The following is a 16,388-nucleotide window of genomic DNA, read 5'->3' as shown; positions in this document are numbered from 1 at the left end:
CAGCGTTAAATGAAGTATACGGCAATCCCAATATCCTTCTCAATATCCATCTCAAAATTCCAGCTTCAGAGTCTGGTTAGATCCACACAAGTGAGTGAATTTGAGAGACAGGTGTGCCCTCAATGTACGAACTGATTATTTCAGTGCATGATCACAACGACACAGAGAGAGAGAAAGAGAGAAAGGCAGAGAAGACTGAAGGAACTCTCAAATGAAACCCTTCAAGTCTGATAGAATCAGTGTGAGACACAAATATCTCTCACTCTTTTAGAAACGGGGGGAAAGAAGACGCTCCGAAATCTTAGAGGAAGAGTCCCAGGAAGGTTGAAATGATATGTAGTCCATGCCTCAAAGGATCAGAGAGACTCCTAAAAGAGACAGACAAGGGACAGTGAGCCCTTACCCTGAGGCACTCCTAGAAGAAGAAACCAGTGCAGAGCAACCCTAAATCAGCTTTCTGTCTCTCGCACAGACACATTCGAGGTCCTCTTCCATCTTCCTCACGTCTCTGGGCTTGTGAAGAGTGTTAATCTCTCGCCGTTGTGCTCTGATCTGCAGCTGAAAGGTACAGAGCAAGCGAAGCACCTCCCCCACCTCTGCTAATCCGGCCCTCTCTGTGACAGCCCCTTTTTGCTGCAGCCAATCAGAGCGAAGGCTCCGCCTCCAGGCCTGCCTCTACTCTCTGCCCCCTCTCTCATGCACTAACGCTGACACATTATACACTGGATACTCTATTACACTCGACAGACTAATGCACAGAAAAACCCAAAGTCTGTATCCGAAAACGAACAGATGCGGATTTAGCAAAGACTCCCATGTTCAATTATAATTTGTTTTGAAGTCAGTCATTTGTTTTTAATGAGCGTTGTTAATTTGAGTCTGAAATGACATGATTGATTGAAATATGTACCATTTAGGTACTGATTTGTACAATTTTAGGTACTAATGTGTACCTTTAATGTACTTACGTGCACCCTTTAGGGGTAAGTAAGGTACAAAGGTGTACCTTTTGAAAAACTACCACCCCAGTGAGAGCGTTTGTACCTTTTTTCTGAGAGTGTAATAATCTCACTTGTCTCTCTTCTTGAGTATCACTAACCTCAACAAACTGCTTAGATGTCCCAAGATACCAGAGTCTGCAATCAAAAGTCACAAATCATTCATTTAAACCAAATAATCTGAGCTGCTATCCATGTTAATTTTATAGCTCTGTACTCTCTCACTGTATGTCAACAACTGACTCATTTGTTTCTATTTTTAGTTTTCTAAGGGGGAAAAAAGTTGATGACTTCAATAAACATATCTGAGAACATCATTAGGTCTCCTGAGCTATGAACAAGCAACCTCTGAGCAACAAAATTAGCTTCTAGGTAGTTCATCTTCATGCAAATGTGCAGAAACACAATGGTAAAGTGGAGCAAACATTCTATTCTTTCAGTTGGGTACTGAATTACAACTTTAAATTGTACAGTTGGGAACTATTCTTATCCACATCTCTAATCCAACGTAAGGTAAAAGAGTCCCATAGTGAAAAATAAATATACTGAAATGCATTTATTTCATACTAAGCATTCTACAGATACATTTACATATCTGTGTACTTAATAAAAATACCAATTGTTTGCCAATAAAATACCAATAAAAATGCAATTTTACTTTTATTATATACTAAAATGGAATACTTAAAGTCTGCTAAATTGAAACAACTAATTTTGTACTTAATGCACTTTAATTGTGTGGAAGTAGTGCTAAATTCCAACTGAAGATACACTGAATTGTGCTAAAGTGGAACTATTGCAAATAAACTTTAGGTACACTTTAAATATCTTGCATTTAAAGACCGATATTTATCCGAAAACGAACAGATGCGGATTTAGCAAAGACTCCCATGTTCAATTATAATTTGTTTTGAAGTCAGTCATTTGTTTTTAATGAGCGTTGTTAATTTGAGTCTGAAATGACATGATTGATTGAAATATGTACCATTTAGGTACTGATTTGTACAATTTTAGGTACTAATGTGTACCTTTAATGTACTTACGTGCACCCTTTAGGGGTAAGTAAGGTACAAAGGTGTACCTTTTGAAAAACTACCACCCCAGTGAGAGCGTTTGTACCTTTTTTCTGAGAGTGTAATAATCTCACTTGTCTCTCTTCTTGAGTATCACTAACCTCAACAAACTGCTTAGATGTCCCAAGATACCAGAGTCTGCAATCAAAAGTCACAAATCATTCATTTAAACCAAATAATCTGAGCTGCTATCCATGTTAATTTTATAGCTCTGTACTCTCTCACTGTATGTCAACAACTGACTCATTTGTTTCTATTTTTAGTTTTCTAAGGGGGAAAAAAGTTGATGACTTCAATAAACATATCTGAGAACATCATTAGGTCTCCTGAGCTATGAACAAGCAACCTCTGAGCAACAAAATTAGCTTCTAGGTAGTTCATCTTCATGCAAATGTGCAGAAACACAATGGTAAAGTGGAGCAAACATTCTATTCTTTCAGTTGGGTACTGAATTACAACTTTAAATTGTACAGTTGGGAACTATTCTTATCCACATCTCTAATCCAACGTAAGGTAAAAGAGTCCCATAGTGAAAAATAAATATACTGAAATGCATTTATTTCATACTAAGCATTCTACAGATACATTTACATATCTGTGTACTTAATAAAAATACCAATTGTTTGCCAATAAAATACCAATAAAAATGCAATTTTACTTTTATTATATACTAAAATGGAATACTTAAAGTCTGCTAAATTGAAACAACTAATTTTGTACTTAATGCACTTTAATTGTGTGGAAGTAGTGCTAAATTCCAACTGAAGATACACTGAATTGTGCTAAAGTGGAACTATTGCAAATAAACTTTAGGTACACTTTAAATATCTTGCATTTAAAGACCGATATTATTCAAAGATCATACAATCCTCATCAATAGTGACATTAAAACACATTTTAGGCTTAATATTAAGAAATGTGCATTGTGCACAAGTAGTACTAAATAAAGTTTAATTATAATTTTTATATCAGTAAGTCTTGAGCGATATGTCAGTAAATATGTAATTAGATTTGAACTATACTCAGTATGAAATAAATGTATTTTACATTTAAACGATGTATGGGTGTTTCTTCAACTTCAAGAACCTTTTATGTTGAGAGGTCTATTTATTAAAAATAATAAACATTAATTTCCAATTCATCTGTAATTTCCTCAAATTCAGCAAAAATGTGTGCAAATATAATTTAATTCAGGATACATTAAATTCTATGAAATTTGCCTTTTTTATTCAAAAAAAATACTTGCATCACTGTAATTTCAATCGCAGAATGCTGTTAAACACAGTAAATCATTTGAGATATGGTGGAAACATTTTCAGGACTTTCAGATAAAATAGGACAAAGACAATAACTCACTGTTGAACATTGTTAGTAGATGAATTAAACTATTGAGAGTGTGAAGTGTTTTTAAAGAGAGTTTCAAAAAGTCCACAAAAAACGTGTATATAAGTGACACAAATTGTTTTCGTAAAAGGCATTTGCACTGACACTGATTTGCAACAAAGCAACCAAAAGTCATTCAATTTGAATGAGAGTTTGAGATGGAAGTTGGCAATGCAACAAAGCAGTTCAGCTTTATGTAAATACAGAGTGACAAGATATGGCAACTACCAGTGGAGCAGCTGTATCCACCTAAAAATAAAATGGACAGTGAAGTCAAGGAAGAACTCCTGCTATCAACCAACAGTAAGGTACTTGGCGACCTCCAGCTGTCAGTGTGAACACATCTTTAAGTTCACACTTTTTACATGCATCTCACTCAGTACAGTTAGGAAGCACAAGGTGTTGGTAGACATCAGAGGGAGACAGTGATTTATTTGAGTGACAATTTTCAACGTTCAAAGTTCAACGAGAGTTGCCAACTTAAGATGACATGTCTGACAGCAACAGTTGGCAATGCAACTAAGTTGAACGAAGTTCATCTTTATGCAAATACCCAGCAATGTGATGCAGTGATTTACCAATGCAGAAAGTCAAGCGGCTCTAGTGCCTCATGATGCAAATCGATACAAAAGTTGAGACTACTAATTCAAGTCAGTGACCTCCAGCGGTTCAGTCGTTGTCAATGTGAACGTATGGTCACACTTTTAGTTGCATATGTCTCAGTACTGTTAGGATGCTTCCTTATGCACAGCACTAATCCAAGGTGGGAAGTAGGCATGGGACACAAATTGTTTTCTCCATAGGCATTCACACTGACTGCGATATGCCGTGGCAAAGCAACAAGAAGTCATTTACGTTCAAGTTTGCAAGAGTTGGCAATTTAAGATGACATGACTGACAGCAACAGTTGGCAATGGAACCAAGTTGAACAAAGTTCAACTTTATGCAAATGTGCAATGATGTGATGTGGTGACTGCCAATGCAGAAAGCTGAGCGGAACGAGTGTCTCAAAATACAAATTGATACAGCAGTCGAGCAAGAACACCTACGACCTTCAGCAATTCAGTCACTGTCATTTGAGAACGTATGGTCACACTTTTAGTTGCATATGTCTCTGTATATTTAGGAAGTTTCCTTATCCACAGCACTAATCCAAGGTGAGCAGTAGACATGGGAGGGTGATGGTGATTTCTTGCCCATATGGGCCTGTCAGCACTGCATCTGGAGGATAGGAACTTGGCAGTGCCTTTGAGCGTGCATGTGTATGCACGCATGCTTGGAGCATCAGGAAATTAAAAACAGTTCTTCCCAAAGTCCAGGCGGTGGTCAGAGGTCATCCCCTCTCTGCAGTCTGTTGCCCAAGTCCTCTCCGCAGTTCTGCGTGCTCTTTTTCACCCAGCAGACAGAAGGCATTATTTTCAGCCGGGTGACCACAGACGTGCACCATCACACCAAAGCACTTCATGCTCCAGAAATCACAGAGTTGCACAAGAGCACCAGGAGGTCTGGTAAAACGCAGAGTGCACAGCCCCCCATGAAGCACCTGCCCCACACATGCAGGGAGCTCTCGCAGAGTCGTGAAAGTGGTCAGTTTGTTGACAGCTGTTTGCCGAGACGGGAGATATTGATTATCTCTTGGAGGTGGTGTGAGGTTGTCTTGGTCTCTCTCAGGACTTTCTACCTCCATCCCTCTTTATTCCATCTCTCTCTCTTTGTGCTTTACAGGACAAAGAGAACGCCTCTGGGGAGAATGCCTGCCAATGTCCAGACAAGTGCTGAATATTTTATGCGTCCCCAGTGGCATCGGGAGTCTGTTAATGGCTATCTTTAACATACTACCCCCTAGATCAAAGGCTTGACACTCTCTGTGGACATATCCTATCAATAATGTACCACCGCAGACCAAAATTAACACTCACACAGACACAAATTAGAATTGAAAATTGAATGACAGACTAGATCTTTGGGTCAACTATTCAGTGTCATATCCTTGTCAGCTTTTTACATTTACTTTGGACTGCCAGCAAAAACAGGCCCGTCTTGCAGCTTATTCTACCAGTTATCAATGTTTCATGCCCATCCATTTTCCAAATCTCAGGGTCACGGGGATGTTGAAGCCTATCCCAACATCAGTCACTCACACCTACAGGCAATTTAGTGTCTCTAATTGCTGCACATCTTTGGATTGTGGGGGAAACTGGAGCACCCGGAGGAATCTTGACCAGGGACTTTCTTACTGTGATGTGCTAGTACACACTGAGCCACTGTGGCACCCAATATCTATAGTTCTATTTGGTAAATACCTACTTATTAAGCTGTATAATTAACACTCAGATGGTCTTTCTCAAAAAATAATCTCCTACAAGCTAAGACCCCTCTGATAATGACCGATAACTGTACGTTATCTCTTAAGGCCTTGATATACCCACAGCGAAGTACTTTTTCTTTCTTCGCATAGCTGAAAATTTTTTTTGAAGTACCTGAGCAGTGTTATACCATTAGTGAACATCCCGTCATTGGCTACACTGCTGAGAACGTCATTTATGTGAATATATAAAGATGTGTTGTGCACTATCCACACCTACCTATTACGTAAATGTTTCAAACTCCCAAAATGATCTTCAAACAAACTTTGTTTTGGCCCGATATTCTTAGAAATGACGGCTCATTCCTGGATTTCACTTAAAGTATACTGAGGCCTTTAGATAAACCCTGACACAATGATCAATGCAAAGTGGAGAGGTTTTATACATCATCCTGCAGACTGTACATTATTACTTTTCATTTAGGGGTTAATAAGGCTTGTATATATGACAATATCTAGTTGTAACCTCAATCCGATATTAAATTAGAAATATGCCACATAAGGCATAGCTCTTCTTGGAATAAATAAAAAAAAACAGTATTTGATCTCAGCAAGGTACGAGTTACCAGTGCATGTAGCCGTGAAGGGCTGTGCTGCAGTTGTTCATACCATTTTTTTTCCAGAGTGCATACTGTCAAATAAATGACCTGTGTGCAAACAGGGACTGGATGGCAGCCCAGTTTAACTCAACTCAGAAATGCTCAAAGCACAAACAGTAATGAAAGTTTGAACAACTGAAGTAAAAGAGATGCTAATGCCACTTCCCTCGAGTACTTCCGTGATGGGAGACAGAGAAAAGTTTCACAGAGAGAGAGAGAGAGTGGGGAATCTAATGCACATGAGATGCACGCAGTCGCATGGCTACACTTTGACATAAATGCAACTTGAATCATCTAAACACATGAGCAGCCAGCAGACCCCAGCAAACAGCAATGACTCATGCCCACATGTCTGATTTCAGGCGAAACTTCCATCTCCGTTTCTCTCTCCAGCAAGTCCGTGTGCGTGTGTGCACATTTGCAGTTTCATGCTCCCATTACCACCAACTGTGTTTTACTTTCACAGACCCGCAATACTTTTCATAAGAGTCAAAATATGGGAAACATCGAATGGTACATCACAACGCGAGTTCAGCAGGATTCAGCCGCATGACATGGTTGTCTAACCCTGAACTCCATCAAACTCCGTTTAATGAGGCCAACAGGACTGGGGCATGAGCCGGGACAGGAGGGGTCTTAAAAAGCCCTGCAATGCATTGGAGAAAACACTGGATAGACAAGGACATCTCACTACCCAAGTGTTCAATTAGCATAGTGTAAGCGGTCCACACCCGAAGCGCAGCGTGGGGTCCAGCAAGGACACTTAAAGTGTACAACTTACTTTGCAAACAAGTTTTCAAGCTCGTCGTGGCACCGCCAAGGGAGCATGCGCCGCGCCGAGCTGCCATCTTATTACGCATTTTATATTAGTGAGAATTTTGACACATCATTTGAGTGATAAAATTTTTAAACCTCTTAAAAACCTCTACGCATCATCCAGCGTCTACTGTCCTCTATTGGCACACGCTTGTCCGCCGCTTTAATTAAGCATTTCATTTCAGCATAATGCCATCTCAGTAGTTTTAACATTGACAGCCCCGAGGATTTGGCAGAGGAATAGAAGTTTGGTGAAGTGAGTTGGAGACGTTGGGGAAGCTTCTTGGCACGTTTAGATGGCGAGAGGTGTATGTAGTTTTCTCGGCGTAGGCGGACGGGGAGAGGAGTATCCGAGTTGTAGAATGTCATGGCAGATGGAGGCAGATGGCCATTCATATTCCTGTATCTCATTACAGCTTCTCTGAGTTTCATATGATCAGTAAAAAACTCCCAAACAGATGCATTAGACCTTCAGTGCGGGGCCCTTTCATTTGGGGGACAGCTTTTACTGGCCAAGAGGGCCACTTTACACAGTCTCGGATGTAATAGATGTATCTGACTTGCAAATATGAGATGGTAAACTGCAGGGTGGCACAAATTTGACTGCTAATGTCTTTGCTTCAAACTAAAATGCACATCTTAGGGTTCCCACGGTCATGGAATACAAAAAAACAAACAAAAAAAAAACGTTACATTTCTTTCAACCCTTGAAAGAAAATACTATGGTTTTCTAGTTTCTAGATTAAATGCGTTTAATCGGCTAGATGTTTTTTTTGTTTGCAATTTTAATGTCTGGATTGTGAGTCAATCATACTTAATTCTGAATCTGATTAATGCACAAATTGGTTTGAATAAACCTAAAGTTGATCTAAAAGGTGAAAATTAATAAAATCTTGTTATAGAAAAATTCTATAGTTTGAAGTTATGCTTCTCTTGTAAAATATTCAACTGGCTAGATATTGCTGTATTCTGATTTCAATCAAATCAGTCAAACTGATCCGATAGGTCCTAGAATTTCATTGGTCAAAAAGGAAAGGAAGAAATTGCATGAATGCATGAGTGGAAGTATGGAGGAACTGATTTCAGCAGCTCAAAGAGATGTTCAGATGCAATGTGATGAAATCCGACAGTCATGATGACCATGGACCATATTTCCAGAGTCCAGTTGTGGTTTTATAATCGCTCAACCATGGAATACTTGGAATCACCTTTCCAACTCAAAGGTCACCTCCTCTGTCATTACTGCAGATATCACAATAAAACTACACACTAACTTTCCTTTCAACAAAATGAGAGTTTACTATGGATGGATGACACATCCACACTGACCACGGACGTTTAGCCGATATTTCTGCTTGCAAAAAATGCTTTAGCAAATAGAATAAGAGTTTATATTGGCAAGATGTCATCACAACATGAAAGACGTTCCCAAGAAAAAGTCATTTTTTGGCCTGTCACGACCCTTCCACTCCATCATCCCGAACTCTCACAATAAAGCCTTTTGTCCAGTGGTATGCGCAAAACAATATGTTGTCCTGGCATCTTTGACAAATAGAGGGTTCGGAGAGCTGCAGGAGAAATATTGAGAAACTAAGAGAGCAATCACCTTGAGTTTCATCCAAGTGTTTTATGAGAGCTGCAGTTAGAAATTTGGAGAGTAATTGGGCATTGTCGATGGCAAATGTTAGGGAATGTATATTGAATTGTTCACTGTTGAACTTGTTTCAAGGCTGGTCTTAACTGGTTTAAGGTGGTCTCCCAGCCTGGCTCCAGCTGAAAAGTGCATAAAATCACTCTAAATCCAATGTAGACTGATGAAGGGTGGTTTATTCAGCAGGGCGGATGCAATTTCAATTACAAACAATATCTTGAACTCCTAATTTCTGGTCAACATCTATCTTTTAAGACAGATTTAATCTACACTGCTGAAAACAAAAACAGGTCTTTTCTGGTTTGAGCTGGTTTAGCTGGTCTCCCAGTCTGTCCAAGCTGGTGTTTAGCTGGTTTTGCTGTTTGGCAAGCTGATTTCCTATGCTGACCATTGGCCAAAACCCCTTTAAAGCCAGTAAACAGCAAAACCAGACTGGGAAAACATCTAAAACCAAAACTGGTTTTGTCTGGTTTAAGCTTTTTGTAGTTATGCAATGAGGATTTCCCCCGCCCCCCAATTAAAGCTGATCAGCAGCGGCTGTAACAGTGAGGTGTCTGACTGCTAATACTCAGAGTGGACTTTAGCAAAGGTTGTTGGTGTGTTGTTGGAGGCAGAAAGTAATTGGACTCAACTCTCAAATAAATCAAGTCTTTATGGCCGATTTCGAGCCCAGAATTCAGTACACGCATCTTGCGTACACACACTTAAAGGAATCTGCAGCAAGATACGCTCACAATAGGATTCTGGAAAAGCGCAGCGGGTGGTGTTTGTTCTCGTAGAAGTGTCTGTTTTACTTGGTAGCGAGCTGTTTACAGATTTAAAGCAGGAAGTTGAAAGCGGTCCTGCTGTGCAGATTGACTAAAAGCACAGATTTGCACACATGCACATTCAGAGGCACACACACATTGAGGTAAGGTGAATGATGTTCACTTTGTGTGTTAATTGTCTACAAAATCAGTTCAAGCACTGTGCGCACCACCTGACATGGCCCATATTGCAGGTTAATCGGATGCTGACATACAGTATTTTGGGAGATCTTATGAGTGTAACTAGTAAAGACAGTAGATAGTGTGTACTTCACGAGGGTTATGTTACATTATGTTTCTCTACTACATTATTAGTGTACTTAATTTCTGGCCTGCCAACCCTTGTGAAAAAGAAGTACACTTAATTGTACTGAATGTGCATTTGTAGTGTACTTCAAATCTTATAAGTTTATTTCAAAAAAAAAAAAGGGTACTTGCAGATAAAGTTATATTAATGAAAAAAAGGCCACATAAGTATACTTAGAGTACACTTTCATGACTACAGTTCTTAAAAGTCAAGTATACTTAAAAAAATGGCACTTTGTAATAATGCCAAATTTTTTACATTTTACTTTACACTACAATTTAAATCATGTTTTAATCATCTTTTGTCATGCTTTAAAAAGTACAATTATTGTGATGTGTTGGCTAACATACTAAAGCACATGTAATGTACTTTATTATAATTTAACTAGTGTGTCAGTCGATATTACATTTAAAGTTAATATATTTTCAATGAACTAAACTGCAACATTTCACATGTGTAATTACAAATATATTTCAATAAATGCCATACAAGTTTCAATATAAATTAAAGTATATTTTAGTTTACCATAAATGCTTGTCAGTACATTCACCAGTACACTTTAACCATATTTCAAAAGACAATAGAAGTAATTATGAAATTACATATAAAAATGTACTTAAGTCCTACTTTTAACATATATTATTACATTGATTTTTAATAGGATCATTTTCATTCAATTTCAGTATCTGATGAGACCATTACATTCAGTTCACCCTTAAGTCTACTTTTTAAAGCATAATATTTATGTAGTATACATTTTTTTAAACGTTTATCATAAAAAACACAGAAAAGTGATAAAAGATAAAAGTATAACATTTCATAAGGGAAATTCAGCTCACCATGAGGTTTTCAGTGGTCTACCACCACAATCTGGCCTCTCTTACTGCACATTTAGATGTTACTTTTGTGTCTGCGCTGCAAGTAAATGACGCAATAAATCAGCAGGCTCCTGTTATAATGAAAAAAACTGTCTACACTGCAAAAGAGATCATGTTGATTCTAGCACATGTCTGCACTAAGAGCACAAAGAAACAAAACTAAATTGCTCGCATTTTTATGAATAAAACTACCTATACTTTGCTTATAATAAAACGCCTATTTCTAATTGTATCATGCTGCGTGAAATTATTAGCTTGCACTTCAGAGAGGACTTAAAACTTCATATTTAAATTTTGTCTAATAGGTCAAGTGACTTACTTCACATTGGGTTTTGCAATTCTTTACATATTTCTTTTTTTAATAATCATAAAGAACAGCATCAGCATATGTAAATACAGCATAGTGTCAAACTGTGCACTTTATATTTATTTAAAAAAATGTGACAATATCCCCCAAATATCAAAAGTTTGACAGTAAAGTGCACAATTTAACATTGTGGACTGATTCCTAAACCACTGCATTCAATCAGTGTCAACTATCAGGAATTTGTTTTCTGAATATTAAATAGAGAAGTACTAACTAAATATAATTAAAGGGATAGTTTATCCAAAAATGAAAATTCTGTAATTATTCACTCACCCGCAAGTTGTTCCAAACCTGTATGCGTTTTTTCTTCTGTTGAAGAATTAAACAAAAGAAGATATTTTGAAGAATGTTGGTACCCAAACAGTTGATGGCAGCCATTGACTTCCATAGTACGCAAATCAATGGCTACCAGCAACTGTTCGGTTACTAACATTCTTTTTGGGGAAATCAGCTTACTAATTGCTCACTAATGATTGACTCCTCAAATTAAGCTAAGATTAGAGAATATATTTTCACATATAAAATCCACATTTCCAACTTTAAAATTTTAAAAGATTGCCTCATAAAACATATTCCCCAATAGTTAAAAGTAGAACTGTACCCTGGGAATTTTGTAGGCAAATTTGGAGATTTACATTTGTGTTTACCGTTGGTTCCTGTTCGCCCCTCTGCACAAGTCTGACCCGGTATCACTCAAAACGTCTCTCACTCTTCCTTTCCGTTCCATCTTTGCCTTCCACTCGGTTCCTGTTTATCTTTCTTCTCGCTTTAATAGCTGTCTCTGCTCTCTTCACTTGTCTCTCTCTAATGGCTTTCTTGTTCCTGCTCTCTGTAGTTCCTCCAGAACCGGAACAGCTCTGCTGATTTTGGACCAAAGGCTGAGTCCTTTCCTGAAACTCAAGAGGGATTATGAGCCCAGTTAATCAGAAACCTTTCCACTCTTAAAGCACAGTGTGTGTGCCTGACAAAGCGTGCGCTAATCTGCCGCTTTCCTTTTGTGTTTTCTTCCTCTGATCAAGAACCCAATTACAGCTTTAAGGAAATGCAAACAAACAATCAGAGCGCCTCAGAACACACCGTGCCGCCGTTTCTCACCCTCTTAACTAAATCAATCACCGGCTTCATGAGATTCCTGATTAGCAATTAGCATGAGCTGGATGGGAGCTGTCGATATCCAAGTGAAGTGAAACAGTATTGATAGCATTAGAGACTGCGATCCTTTAGAACACAACAAAAGCACTGTTGTTCTTTCATTGTTTCAAAGATTTGTATCTGCGCCATGAAATAATAATTTTTTTTAAGAGTTTGAATTTTTGATATGCAAGCTTTGAATGTTTTCAGTCAAATATCTTTTGTGATTACGGTTGCAGACATTTTCCAGCATACGCCATCTATGTCTCTTAATGCTATGGCTCTGTCGCAAAGCTAGTGAACATCCTAGCTGTCTACTTTATAATATACAAATATTGGGTAAAACTTTAATCAGGTTAAACTATTCTTACCAAAAAAACATTTAAATTCGGAATAAATCATGTTTATAAACAACATTTCTCTCACTTGTCCACCATATTGGATGGATTTTGTCCCTGAGCTCATTGCAATGCATACTGGGATTGTCTTATCAAAGATAGACAATGTACAAAAGTTTTAGAGTTGATGTCAGTTTCTAAAGATGTGTGCTTAATTGTACTGAATGTGTATTCGTAGTGTTTCAGATCTTAAAAACTTTAACAGTATTAGTTTGAAAAATTGATGTACAGTATGTAAATGTGTCTGAAAACATTACATTTAAGTCCCACTTGAGAATATAGTTATAGGTACTTTTTAAGTACTCTTTCTAAAAGTATGCTACTTTTACTGTACTTTATTTTTACAAGGGCACAAGTTCTATAAATTAACACTAGTTATTGTATTATGAACAAACATGAATTAACAATGAAAACAATATACATCAGCAATGTTGGGGTAACGCATTACAAGTAACGCAATTTACGGAATTAGATTAATTTTCAAGTAACTAGTAAAGTAATGCATTATTTTTTCATTTACATAAAAGAAGTCAGCATAATTAAGTTTCCTACCTTTTGATACTTGAGAGCTTTAAAGGGGTCCTATTATGCTTTTTCCCTTTTTTAATTTTAGTCAGTGTTTAGTGTGTATGTTTGGGCATTAAAAAGATCTAGAAAGTTACAAATCTCAAAGTCCACTCCAAAGGGAGATATTTCGTTTTTTAAAAATCCCTTTTCAAGAACTACAGCAAACGGCTCGTTTGGACTACAGCGTTTGGTTTCCGGGCTTTGTGATATCACAAAGCGGCTCATTAGAATTCCATTACACATAATTCCCGCCTACAGAAATTCGAATGGTTGAGGGGTGGGGAGGGGCGAGGTTGTGGTGAGAACGCTTGGTTGAGTGAGCGCATCAGACGAGACGACGAAGAAGAAGAGCTTCTGCAGAGTTAGTGCGTCAGAGAAAACGAAGAAGAGCTGCTGTGCTGTAGCGTAAAATTTTTGGCATGTCTAGAACAGCGGTTCTCAATTCCAGTCCTCGCGTACCCCCGCTCTGCACATTTTGTATGTTTCTCTTATTGCTTCATACGTTTGTTATATTTGACTGTAAGTGCCCTGCCTGAGCATTATAACCCCAATTTGCTATTGTGTGCTGCGCATTTTACTGAGGACAGCTGCCACATCACGAGTGAGAAGTGCCGGATTCGCCAAAAGCTTTTGTTGAAAGACGAAGCAAGGGGCGTGGCAGTACTGAAACACCGTCTAAGCTGTTCGCCAATCACAACGCACTGGGACAGCTAACCAATCCCAACACATTTTGTTTTTCGGAAGGCGGACCTTCATCAAAGACGGAACTAATCGAGCCGTTTGTGCCAGCCTGGGGAGAAAGTTATTGTAATAATGTAAATTATGTGTTTTTCGAACCACCAAGCATGAGAGCATGTTCTAGTACACCCCCAAAACAAAATCAAGACTTTGTAAAAGAGCATAATAGGACCCCTTTAAATTCCCATATATCCTACTTATAATGCCAAGTGACTCAAAATGCAACTAAAACAACATATTTAATCTGATCAAACTTTTAAGTTGTTAAAAGAACTATGAAAATGCAAACAGTGGATCCAGATTCCCTCCCAGAGTGATGCCCAATCCACGCGCTGCCTGATATGCAATTATATAATTACCATGTTTCATAATGAACCTGATGAAAAAAAAAACATGCATGGCAATCACAAAGGGAGCTTTCAAAATCTGATTGCTCATGCGTTCAGCTATTTTACTGGCTGCAGAACTGAGTGCTGGGTCCAGCGAATAAATATGCAAGCTTACTTAGTAAAGATCACCATTGTTTCTTGCTCTAACAGGATTCTGGAACCATCTTTACCCAAAAGAAAATCGCCACAACATGTTAGTTAAAGAGTGTCCTTAGAAATTCCCCACGGAAAAATAACTTTAATTGCCCAGTTAATGACTTGTTACACAAATAACCAAAGTGGAAAACCAGAGAGAAAAACTCCATTGACATGGGATGGTTCAATACATTTGTCAATGCAATTAAACATACACAAGCAATTTCACACCTCAACGAATCTGTGATTAAAATTCTATACTGTACCTGCACTGTGGAATATGTTTAGTAAAGCCTGCAAAGCATAACAATTTACCTGCTATGCCAGGTAAACAAAACCAAATCCCTTTACTCTTTTCCCTAGCTCACCGTATGAGGCAAAATCTTGGTGTCAGATCAATTTATTGATGGTTAAATAGTTCCCATGGGAGAGAGACTGTAGTACATTTTTTTAAACACCAAATGTAGCAGACAAGCAAAAACCAAGTACTTCGATTCTCTAGAAATCCAAAAAGAAATTTCTTTTTTTTTAGAAGATATCTGAAGAAGATATTTTCAGTTCAACAGATGGTCATAGCTCAGGCTATTTGGTTTAATGTAACCTCGGCCTCGCCTCTCTGATCATCCAGTAACATCTCTGTGTAATAGCTTCATTCCATCAGCCGGCAGTAGCAGCAAACAGCTGCTCAGGCACAAGCAGTGCGGTCCGTCCAGCACCATCTCCACGTCTCCAGCCCCCAAACACTCAATTACCTTAATCCTCTTACTAACAAAATAATCTCCATCCTCCTTAACTTTGATGTCCAATTCTGAATCTATGACTGCAAACTGTATTAGATATTTCTGCAGGCTTTTTGTAACGCTATGGTTTGAATTCATGAAAAAATTATCTCAAACATCAATCTCTGCATTCAGTGTAAACTCTCAGTAAAAGGGATATATATATATATATATATATATATATTTATATATATATATATATTAGAGCTGTCAGTTTAACGCATTAACCTATTTAGTTTTGAAAAAATAACACGATTAAAATATTTTAACGCAGTTAACGCACTGGCCCCGCCCCCACACCTGTGCGTCATCTTACATTTCATAGGGTTGATGAATGTTGACAAATATGATGCAGGCCAACAACACCATAAATGCAGTTATGCCCTAAAATTCAACATATTGGTGCAAAAAAAGCCCCTGTGTGAGTTTTTGTCTCATATTTATATCATAAGCGATATCACACCAGCAGCAAGAGCAATATCATAGGAGTGCTGTTTGTCCCAAATATCACGAGTTGAAATGTGATTTTATACAACAGTTCAGTAAATAAGAAGCTGGTACTGTGTTAAATTTTAAACACAATGTTATCTGTTTTTGCTCAATTTTGAAGAGAACATGTTACCTTTAAAGCCACAGCAGAACTGTTGTTTGTTTCCGAGCTACACAGCGGTGTTTAGTTTCTGAATGAATTCGCGTTTTGAATGAATCGTGTGAATCAATGATTCAAAGGCCCATTCAAGTGAGTCGTTTACTTCATTCCTGAATGAATCAGCCATTTGAACGAATCGAATGAAGAGATTTATCTGCTGGCAGATTTAGTTTCTTATTTAGAGCATCGTTTCATAAAAATAAAAATAATAATAAAAATAAAAAACTTTAAAGGGATAGTTTTTAATGTCTACTTGATGCTTTCTCACTTAACACAAAATAGCTTTAAATAATCTTTTGTTGGTATGTTCACGGTCAAATTTATTTTGCGATTAATTAGATTAATTAATCGACACATCA

The 16,388-nt window shown here is 37.8% G+C and overlaps 1 protein-coding gene across 2 annotated transcripts in view; it reads right to left on the bottom strand.

The window, feature by feature from the left end:
- large2 (LARGE xylosyl- and glucuronyltransferase 2) overlaps positions 1-16,388 on the bottom strand; it is a 119,539-nt gene that overhangs the window by 79,072 nt on the left and 24,079 nt on the right. The window contains exon 1 of one of the 2 annotated variants that reach the window (XM_016462766.1): positions 404-567. The exons of the other annotated variant lie outside the window; for it this stretch is intronic. The gene's annotated coding sequence lies outside the window, so the exon portion shown is untranslated. Of the gene's footprint in view, positions 1-403; positions 568-16,388 lie in introns of those variants that run through there. 2 annotated transcript variants of the gene reach the window in all.

Source organism: Sinocyclocheilus anshuiensis, unplaced genomic scaffold (assembly GCF_001515605.1).
Source record: "Sinocyclocheilus anshuiensis isolate Anshui unplaced genomic scaffold, SAMN03320099.WGS_v1.1 scaffold297, whole genome shotgun sequence".
In the NCBI taxonomy this organism is placed as follows: Eukaryota; Metazoa; Chordata; class Actinopteri; order Cypriniformes; family Cyprinidae; genus Sinocyclocheilus; species Sinocyclocheilus anshuiensis.
Note: the sequence above shows the minus strand (reverse complement) of the source record. Positions and strands in the feature narration are given on the sequence as shown.